Raw genomic sequence first — 11348 nt, 5'->3', positions numbered from 1 at the left:
ATCACATCCTCAACTCGATTGAGAATCCATCTCCATATAAGTGTAAGCCATGCTCAGGTCCATGAAGTAGTCCTCATCTCATCTGCAACATGCTGTCCATGATGCCTGATACTAATGTGCTGTATGAAATCAACCACATCTATCCCAACATCATCCATCTGCAAAACATCCATCTCCTCAAAGTGGAGATCATCTCATCAAACTCTGACTCTTGATGTGCCACATCCAGGTCCATGAAGCAACCTCCATCACATTTGTATGTGCCATCCCCCAAGTCTGCCATAGAAACAAGTATACACCTGCCTCATCTCCCATGTGCTGCCCATGATCATATATCAATCAGCTCCCATGTGTCAAAAGTGGTTAAGTCTCGGCTCAACCCATGCCCAAGTGTTGCCATCAAGGCATCATCATCGTTGTAACTCTATCACTCCAAAGTGTCTCATATCGATCCTCCACATCAAGTCACGCTTTCAAGCCACACCCATACATGTACTTGAAAGTATGCATCCATCTTGCATCAAAGTCTCTGACCTCAGCTCCTCAATGCATTAGATCCTCCAAGTCCACCATATATGAAGTCTCCAAAAGTCACAACCTCATGTCATCATGAGCTCCATAAGCCATCCCCAATCAACACTCTAGCAAGCATACAAGTCTCGGCCCAAAGGTCTCTGAAAGATGCCTCAGCTCTCCATGTAGTAGGAATGCTCCATAGTCCGCTCACAAGTCCATCCAAGTCCATGGCCTTGTTGTATAAGAGTGCACAACCTCTCCATCGGCTCATAAATAAAACATCTCCATGTCACATTAGCAAATCCACCTGCACAACATCCCTACCTTGGCACTCCTCATTGGATGCCCATAAGTGACACCTCTACAAGTGCTCCTGCATAATGTCCTTGCATAAGATTTCCAATCTCCATGTCTCCAACCCGATGTCCTTGACTAAGTTTCCCATGTAGTCCAACCAAGTAGACCCATCACAACAATCGGTCATCCTCATCCAAGTCTGCAATCTTCGGTGTAGTGAACTCGGTCACCCAACCATATCATCATCACATGAGTCTCTCCACCATGGCTCCCCCACTAAAGGTTCTACCAAGACTATCTCTTGGTCTCGGCCATGAGAAGTCCACCCAAGTATCATCATATCTCAAGTGTGTGCCCCCCTCAATCTGTCCATGAGTCATGCCGGGCACTTAGCCAATTCTCCATATGGCTAAAGCATGACCCATTCCTCCGCAATGATTATCATGTTCCTCCCTTGTCACGGGCCTTTGTACCTTCTACCACAAGGTCATAAACAACCCCAACAAGTCCTGCAACTGTCAACAATCCTTGCTTCTCCATATAAGGTTTCATCATAGACATCCATGGTAAGATCCTCCTTAGCCTCGGCAAATTGATTTTGCTCTTCCCTGCATACGGTTCATCTACCAAATGCTCAAGTGAAACACAATTATCAATAATACTTACATCATCCTCATGAGGCTCCTCCATGTGAGTATCCTCATCCATCCATGTCTGCAAACTGCACGATCCTAGTCCAACTTGATCAATCTCAAGTTCATCGTCCATCGTTGTCACGTCTGCAACATCCTCAATCATCACTGCTTCCTCTTCCTTGTCAGCACAATCTGCAACTTCATCCTACTCCATTGCCCAACCAAGTTGAAGAAGTCCATCTTCAACATTCTTTTCCAAGACTTGAAGTTCCTTTCGAATCCGGGGGTTCTCTTCTTTCATCCGCTTCAACCTGTATAAGGTAAGCAAGAGCTTCCCTTCGCATTCTTCCAAACCTGCCATGCCTTGTCGTTCAGCTTGGTCCAAGCACTAAGCTTCACCTCTGCTAAACCTGTTTCACCATTCACCTGAATCACCCTGATATTCCACCTGTCATCTGCAAAACTTGAACTTCCTTTCAAGTCTTCGGTCTTCGTAGAATCAGCTCCTTGATTCAGTTCACCAAGTTTCCTGCAAAACTTGGACTAGCTCTGATACCACCTATCACGAAGTGCAGGTGTGTATCAGCTTCAACACCAGCACCAACTCCCCGGCACTAGCTCTTCGTCATGCACCGACTTCACCCACTGTGAACCTGCTTTGATACCACCTGTCACGCCCCTACACCTACGGTAGTCTTTCAACAGCTTATAGCGAGGTGCGGCACTACCAACCGTTTTCTTTTCACCAATACTTATGATTGTAGACTACGCCTAACATTCCATACTTAGTTTTATTTTCATTACCAAGTATTATTATGTTCCTTTATACAAGTGAAAGCCCATAACAATCACATAAACAACATTATATAAGAGAAATGCACAACAGTATAAAGGGAGGGGCAACTCCTTGCAATATGAGTCTGCCCGAGTCAATATATTATACAATCTTCACTTTTACAAAGTACAAGTTAAATCTTGGGAAACCCCAAATTTACACTTAGCCAATTTTCAACTTCGGCAAACTCGGTTGCCCAGCTCGTCGGTGCCTCCGCACAGTCGCCGCATGACTCACCAACCCTTCGTTCACCTTGTCACACGATCGTGTTGTTTGCCCAACTTGGGCGCGCCTCGTCATAACCAAGTCACCACACACGAGCGCCTCCGCACGAGTCACACCTCCATTCACAATCTCAACACTTCACACCGGCAGGCGACTCCACCAAGTCTCCACCGTTTACCCTTGCACGACGGGCGGGCACTCACCCAAGCTACCCAAGAACCCGTGCCAAGTCGTCGCACAACCCGGGCGTCCATGCCTTTGTTCAATCGTTAGGCGTTCCTTTGCACAACTGGGTGCCCACACCCATGCACGCCCTACTCTTCGACCGGCGGGCACTCCAGCCGCGCCCTCACCCAAACCAAGACAATGCGTTTTCCTCGTGTAGCCTCACCCAAGGTTGGGTGCATCACCGTGCTGCAACTTCCCTTTATTTGCTGCGGCTACCTCTTATTCCACGCACTTCTCCTTTGTTGGATGAGCGAAGATCGAATGATGCAAATGTCTTCAACGCGTGTTTGTTTATACGAGTGGCAAGGCGAGGTCGTGGCTACCCAGCCGACCTACCCACGCCCTCAAACTCCATCGCAAACACTTCTAAACATGAGTCAGCCTTCATTCCAAATGCCCACAAGTCAAGTCGGCCTTGCTACATTTGTTGGTCGGCCCGTGGGTGCTCCTCCACGCTCCCACGCATATATAAACTCCTCGCTCTCCTCCTACGCACTTGTATTATAACATAACACCTTCGCACGCTAAGTCGAGCTCGCACTTTCTTCGTTTGTCATCGCACTTCAAGCTGGGAGCGCGTGTCAAGGACTACAGGTCCTTACACCGAGCCTTGCGGTTTCAATCATCGAAGTTGTTACAAATACCATCCATGGCGATCATCAGGGCAGAACAAAGGGAAGTCGATGGGATTATATGGAGCTGCAAGCTTCTCCATGTCTAGCCTAATCATTATGGTGGGGTTATTACTCAAAGAAAAAGATGAAATGGAGGCGACACGTTTTCTGCATTAGAATCACTAATAGTTGGAGAGCAGTCTATCTACCATCAAACACATTAAAGAAGTAGAATAAAAACGCTTCATGATGTTTTACATGTTCATTATGTGCATAACATAATAAGTAGAATAAAAAGGTTTCATGATGTTCTACATGTTATATTTGAAATTCCATCAGGCTTCCATTGCTAAGAGGGATTTTCTACATGTTTTTCTTACAATTCCCCACTAAGAGGGAAGCTTTACATGTAAGCACTTATAAGAACAAATTTTGGCAGAAGCACTGGGTGAGAAATTTCCTCATACACAAAGTCGCTTTCTTGGCTGAATTTCATCATCATAATGACCACCACCTTCATCATAGGCATCTGTCTTCTCTTATTTCTTTCTATCCAAAATTTTGTTGATTTTATGTAACTTGTTATTTAGCTTTTGGTCTTTATTTTGCTTCCTCATTTTATGACCATCTTGGGTCTTCACCCCAAACTGAAAGGCAACTTTAGGCATTGCTTCCTTTTGTTCATTATATTTTGCCCATTCTTCTTTCGTCTCAAAGTCCCAATCATGGACACTGCCCTTGGCCTGCCACCCATATCCATTTTTGTTAGGTCATCCTCATCATCACTGTCTAAAATCTTCCAATTATACTCCTGACAACCTAGATAACACTCAGAGAGAACTGAAGTTTGGATCCTTTTCCCTAGCATCCTTCTCCCTTCGCTGCTGAAGCCTATGATTGTCACTTTTGAATATAAACCCAAGAGTGCCCAACCTTTGATACATTAACCATACACTAACAACTACATGTAAATGCTCTGTGCTAAATTCACATACATTCAAACCTTGAGATCGAACTATTCAATAACACTTTACCAACAACACCATGCACTACATCCATGGACTAGATCAGCCTTTTGACCATTAACCAATTTCATCCACTACTAATCAACGATCAAGAACAAATCAACCGATTAATTCGAACCATAACCATGATCATTTAATGCAATAACACTTCTCTAGAGACTGATGAGACTTTCAATGTAAAATTCCAATCGAAACCATGAGAAATTACTTTAGTTTGTGCACATGGTCTTGTGCGTGCACACCTACCGATATCATTGTGGGGATAACACTGGCTCCTAGAGAAGATATTCTCTTGTATAGTATGAGCATCCCAATAATGGATAGTAGGTGAAAACTTCTTTTAGATAAAAAAAAAATAATAATCCCTCTAGATCCTTGATAAATCATGAATTAAAATAAATCTAAATTAATTAATAATTAAATTAAAATTATAAAGTACCTATTCCACAATACACACCCTTATTAATATAATTTATGACTCTCTTTTTATTTAAGAGTTTTCATTTTCAAATTCTTTATATCCAAAATTGGTTTACACAGAGATTGAAACTCTCCAACTCTCCATTGCAATTGGATCTTTATTGTCAACCTAACAAAAAAACAATTTTTTAATTTCAAATAAAAGATATGATTATGACTAAAAAAATATAGAAATATGAATATAAAAAATAATAATATCTATATTTTGAACAACAATCAACGTTTTAAAATATTAATGATTATGAGACAATGAGATTTGATAAAAACACAATCCATTTATTTAAAAAAAAATGATGAAAGTGGGTGACAGAACATCGATCTAATGATATTAAAGGTTTCATAATCTACCAATGGGCTAGGGTATGGAAACGATTGAGCGAGCTAGGGGAGAGATGTCTAATATTGTTCAGGGACCAGTAATTGATATAGTATTGGTCCCACCAAACCACTAGAAATTGAGATTTTTGCAACCAATATTTAAACAAAGATAAATAACATTAAGTATAAATAAGTATTAATTTATGTCCAAAATTTCCCAATACATTGACTGGGCCCACAACTGTCCATAAATAGTATCTTAATACTTAAGAGTGCAAACCATATTGACCCAACTAGAAAACAGATAAAACCATAAATGCTTCCAAAATGGTCTATTCCAGAAGTACAAAGTAGCAGTCACTTCAACCCCCACTCATCAGAACTGAAGCTTTGTATCCCAAATAAATATCCATACCTGCACATAATAAAAGTGAATGTATGTCAGCCATAATTGTTGTGTTGTTCAACAACTAAACCCCCTATGTTCAATAAATGACACCCAACCCAATAACATTTAAACCCACTTTGTTCAATAAATGACACCCAACCCAATAACTTCAATAAATGACACCCAACTCATTCTATTTCTTATTAAAACAAATCAAAGCACATGGATCAACAAATAACAAATTCCCAACCATTAGATCACATCAAATTAAATCCAGACCACACATTCAAAATGAAGCCATTGCAATCCATGTCCATCCATGTCCACCAATTAAATTCAAGTGCCAAAAACTATAAAACAAGTTCAACCACTGTTGAAGTTGCATGCTATGCTTTCAAACTATTCAGCAACCTTGAAGACAAAACATCACAGAACAGTTGCCAGTATATCCAGGTTAGTTATATTAATTACAACACATTTTTCTTACAGTTCTGTTTTCATTTATCACAGAACTTCTTACAGTTTCAGTTCTTACAGACTCAGTTTCACTTACAGTTTCAGTTTCATGAAAATCAACACACAGCCTATAGTTCTAGTTCACAATTCACCTATTTTTATGTTCAGACTTATAGACGTATTGATGTGCCCGGCAACAAAAGTTGATGTTTTAAAATTATTTCTACAAATCTTATACCGCTTTATTTTTGAAGAGGTAAACTATCATCTTATACCATTTTATACGAGGACATATAGGATGAAGATAAATGTTTTCTATAGGTTCAATTTCCCCATTCATCTAATGAGAAAAACAACAATACTTGAACCAATAGAGTGCAACAATGACACCTTGAAAATAAATGCAGAATGACATTTTAAATACTAGAACATGGAAATTACAGTGAGATATACATATTTGATGGGTTTTTAGAAAACTTGCATTTAACAGAGAATGAATACATCAATGAAATTAGTAATTTAAATCAATTTACACTTTTACAAGAGAGAAGGCCAATATACGTGGTCTAATAGTTTTTATTGTCATATGCTAATAATTTGGAATGCAAATCCAAATTCTCAATTCATGCTTGATTCATATGCATCAGTGACATATTGTATCTCTTACATGATGAAACTCAATAAAACAATGACAAATACATTTAAGAATGTATGAGAAGAGCAACAAAACAAATTCCAATTTTGTGCAAACCACAGGTAGTCTTGGAAAATCCTTCCAATACTTGTAGAAAATGTCTACACAAATATAGACATCATGCAAAAATATGTAGGAACATGATGATCAACTCAATTGAAATTTGTTTAACCATAATTTCACAAGGCAATTTCTTTCTCGCAATTTATTGTCCTTGTGTTGGCTGTAATATAGATCAGAAGCTTCATATGAGTTGCTTAATTAGTGGTCAAGTATTGCAATACAACTTTCGGTGTTGGAACCGAAAACCTTGTATGAGGTCAGCAATAAACATCATCAAGACTAATGGTAGCATAAACAAGAGCTGCAAAATAAATTGAAGAAAAATTTGAAAAGAGAAAAGGAAAAGGGGGTTTAGATTATTCTTGAAATATGATCAGAAAGTGAACAAAACAATGTAAAAGGAAGAAAATAACATTAAAAAATGAACAAGAAAGTAGTGGAAGGACCCTATTGGAAGGTTGTCGTACACAAGGGGGAAACCTATCAGAATGAAGGACCACAAAGAAGGCACAACCAACCTCAAACTATTGCAAATATGGCAAACTGCACCCTCATTACTCCTATTCACTTTATCTAATTTGATATATGAGGTCAATAATTACTCAAAACTTTACAAATTGATAATATGCTTTCCTGATTTAAGAAAAGGACATGGCCTCTCTTATATATGTAGACAAGATGCAAATAAGAGTTGTAGTTGAAATGAATGTTTACATGACTAGAAACTTCAACTGTAAGTGACATGAGGAAAAAATTTGTTATGGTGGCAAAGTTGTGATCAAGAGTGCTTCAGGGGGTCTCAAGTTGGAGCCTTGGTCAAATTAAATACCATGCTTGGTTTGGCCAATGATAACTCCTTGATAGCCAGAGATCCATTTTTGGAGAAGTGCATCCTTACAGAAAACAACAAAACAACAAAACAATATTTTAAGTAGTCAAACCGAACAAGAGCTCTGTTGGGAAATGCATAACAAAACCAATCAATATAGTCATGGTATTTTAAGTGTAAAGACAAGTTATCAAAACAACAACCATTGATAATTTTGAAGTCATACAACAAAATGATTCTGTATATTTGATTTTTCAAGGATACTAACATACATGTTGATAATTTCCTGTAATAAAGCAGAAGTATTTTTGCCTTGTATGAAAGCATAATTTACAAATATTCTTATCTAAATGCATGCAATAATTTTATAGGTTGTTGCATCTATGGCAAAAGGTAGTTATGTTGCTCGTATAAGGAGAAGTGGCAGAAGAGTGAGAAGGGGTGCGCACCTGCGATGCACATCATCTGATGAGGACATGACAACTGATGTCAATGTCAACAATGCCCCAAGGAACATTGTTGAGGATGACCATGCGACTGAAGGTGATGTTAACACATCATCAGCCACAGAACCATCGTCAACAACAGTCCAAGAAGAAAGTTCAACTAAAAATATTAGTGCTATAAGAGGATGGGCAAAAGAAGAAATGTTAGTTGCAATTGACGACATAGAGTTTAATGGATACTCAGTTTGGGCATCTGCAAAAAAAACATGGTATTCCTCCCTCATCAATACATTATTGGATAAATGGACTGACTCATACAAAACGTAGAGGGCCTCTTACAATTATGACTGAGGAGGAGGAGGTCGAGGTGGTTGAGTGGTGTAAAGAGATGGCCCAATTGGGACATGGGCTAGAGTTGATACAACTTAAATCCATAGTTGCCCAAATCTGTCAAGGGAGGCCAAATCCATTCAAAGATGGGTTTCCTAGTAAATCATGGTGGTTTGGGTTTAAAAAAAGGCATCCAGAACTTGTATTGCATACTGCTGAGGGCCTTGACAGAGACAAAGCATTAAATTTGTGCCTTGCAGTTGTGCAAAAGTTCTATGACACACTTTCTAGTGCTTAAGATAAACATTCTTATGGAGTAGACCATATATGGAACTGTGATGAAACAGGTTTACAGGCAAGAAGTAATTGTGGCATGTGGGTAATTGCTAAGAGAGAGAGTCGAAATGTGCCAAAGATTTTGCCTAAGAGTAGGGAGTGGATAACTATTTTATGTTGTGTCAATGCAATTGGTACTTCAATCCCAGGATTTTATCTATTCAAAGGTAATAATCAGCTGAAAAACTGTATACATAACTGTGAACCAGGTGCATGCATGGCTGCACATCCCCATGCATGGATGAGTAAAGAACTATTTTTAAGTTGGCTTTTTCACTTTGTTGCATCAGTACCAGGTGGCGTCTTGCCTAATAAAAGACACCTATTGATATTAGATGGCCATGGGAGCCACATGGTTGTACAAACAATTGAGGAAGAAAACAATTTAGGCATTGACCTATTGACATTGCCCGCTCATACCACTCATAGACTGCAACCCCTTGATGTTAGTGTGTTTGGCCCTTTCAAGAACTATTTCAGGTCGGAGTGCACTGCATGGATGTCAAAGAATCCAGGGGTTGAGGTGAAGAGGTTCGAGCTAGCAGAGCTTGAAAGTAAAGCTTTTAAAAGGGCCTTGACACCATCAAATATCAAGGTTGGCTTTAGGAGGACAGGAATCTGGCCACTGAACTATTATGCTCTTATGCATGATACAGATTGTAGCCAAGCGTTTCATGTGGATGGTCAAGAAGAAGGGAATGCCCAAACAGGTGTTGAAGTGCAAGAAGTAGATGACCAAGATGATGTTGTTGCAGCTGCTAATATGATTTCCCTCTCTCAAGGACACTTATATGATGAAGATGATGAAACTGTATGTGAAACACAGTATAACCATGAACAAATTCACAGTGACATGGAGATCATTCCACCAACTCAAGAACATGAAACTCCTGTTGCTGATATTGTTAATGACATTGTTGAACATGCAGTTGACAATGACCAACTGACATTGCCAAGCCAAGTAACCCCACCTTCATGGCTAGCAGAAGCAATGATTAATATGAATGCACATAGTGTCTCAGCAACCAATGAACAAAGCATGAACATGCCCTCACAACCAACAGAATTGAACAGTGAAATTGTTCATTTTTTTGTGGACAATAGATCAATGGAAGAAGATGAAGTACATAATGAGGCATCAAATGAAGATAAGGATATAGTTCAATCAGTTCCATCAGATACTAAAAGGGAAGTACCAAGAAATGACATGCAGGTGGGAGGGGTGGAGAAGACACTTGGTCGGTTCCTAAAGCTACTAGTAGAGAGAGTATCAATGAAAAAAAGCAAGGTGCACGGAGTAGTCTTCCTTTGGGCCGAAGCTCACAGTTACTCAACTCAGAGGACTATATAAAACCGTTAGTTGAGTCTGAAAAAAAGAAATTTGAAATGCAATAATTAAAACAGAAAAAGAAGGATCTAGTCAACGAGAAGAAGGCAGTAAGGATTGTTGCAGCGCAATGTTGAGCAGATGAAAGGATTGAAAAAGATAAAGCAAGGAAAGTTAAGGACCAACAAAAACAAATGGAAAGACAGGAAAAGGAATCAAGAAAGGCACAACAAATGCTTGAAAAGGAACAAGGGATGATCAATATGGTTGACAATGATACAAGAATAGCTGATGAAACCAGGATTATTTCAAACTCATTGGACTCCATTGTAGATAATACACCACTATTCCAAGATCTCATAAACATTCAAGTGCCTCACTATCAAATTGAGGGTTTACCCACTTGCCTTATTCCTACAAGAGTTGGTGTCAATTCTATGTAAGCTCATTACAAACCTCCACTTAATGCAGGGGTCAGTAGTGCAAATGTGAGGTATGGGTACTCAATACCTCCATGGTTGGAAGCTGCAAATTGGACTCAATCATATGCAAAAATCAACCATTTCCTAATCAACCCTTGACAGGTAGGCCAACCTACCTGACTGAAGAAGGTAACTTGGGGAGTTTTGGCACTCAAGATTCTCAGGGCCATAAAGAATAGGGGTGTCGTAGTTTTTTGGTTGTAACCACATTATGATGTGGATTTTGGATGGATTGTATCTTTTTCTTGTCACAGAAACATTTTGGCTTACAACCTAGGTTGTTTTATTTCATAATGTGTGCGACATTGTAGCCTAAATCCATTTTAGAAGGAACATCTATAGTCTATTATAATGTAGAAATCTTACAAGATTCTCAGGGCCATAAAGAATAGGGGTGTCATATGTTTTTGGTTGTAACCACATTATGATGTGGATTTTGGATGGATTGTATCTTTTTCTTGTCACAAAAACATTTTGGCTTACAACCTAGGTTGTTTTATTGCTTTGAAACGCTAACAACATTATGGTTCTATGCATTCACTACATTGAAAAGCCAATAATAGCTTGGTTCGTTGTAAAGCAATTTTGTTTGCGAGCTAAGCACAAATGTTTATAAAAAATTGATTAATAACACTGAAAGACTATTTATTACAGTGGAGGAAATATAGTTTGTCCTAGTTAAAAATCTAAACAAGGATCAAGTCCCGACCTGCCTATCTATTACAGTGGAAGAAATATAATTTGGGCTGGTTAAAAAACCAAACAAGGATCAATTCCTAACCTGCCTTTCGTTATTGTACTGCTCTCCTATTGAGATACATGGC

The 11348-nt window shown here is 39.1% G+C and overlaps 1 pseudogene; it reads right to left on the bottom strand.

Annotated features, from left to right (window-relative positions):
* Window positions 1-3811: 3811 nt before the first annotated feature.
* LOC149263120 (suppressor of mec-8 and unc-52 protein homolog 2-like) overlaps window positions 3812-11348 on the bottom strand; it is a 49977-nt pseudogene continuing 42440 nt past the window's right edge.

Source organism: Pinus tabuliformis, chromosome 6 (assembly GCF_031772625.1).
Source record: "Pinus tabuliformis cultivar Carrire ecotype Pingquan chromosome 6, CPIR1, whole genome shotgun sequence".
NCBI classification, from domain to species: Eukaryota; Viridiplantae; Streptophyta; class Pinopsida; order Pinales; family Pinaceae; genus Pinus; species Pinus tabuliformis.
Note: the sequence above shows the minus strand (reverse complement) of the source record. Positions and strands in the feature narration are given on the sequence as shown.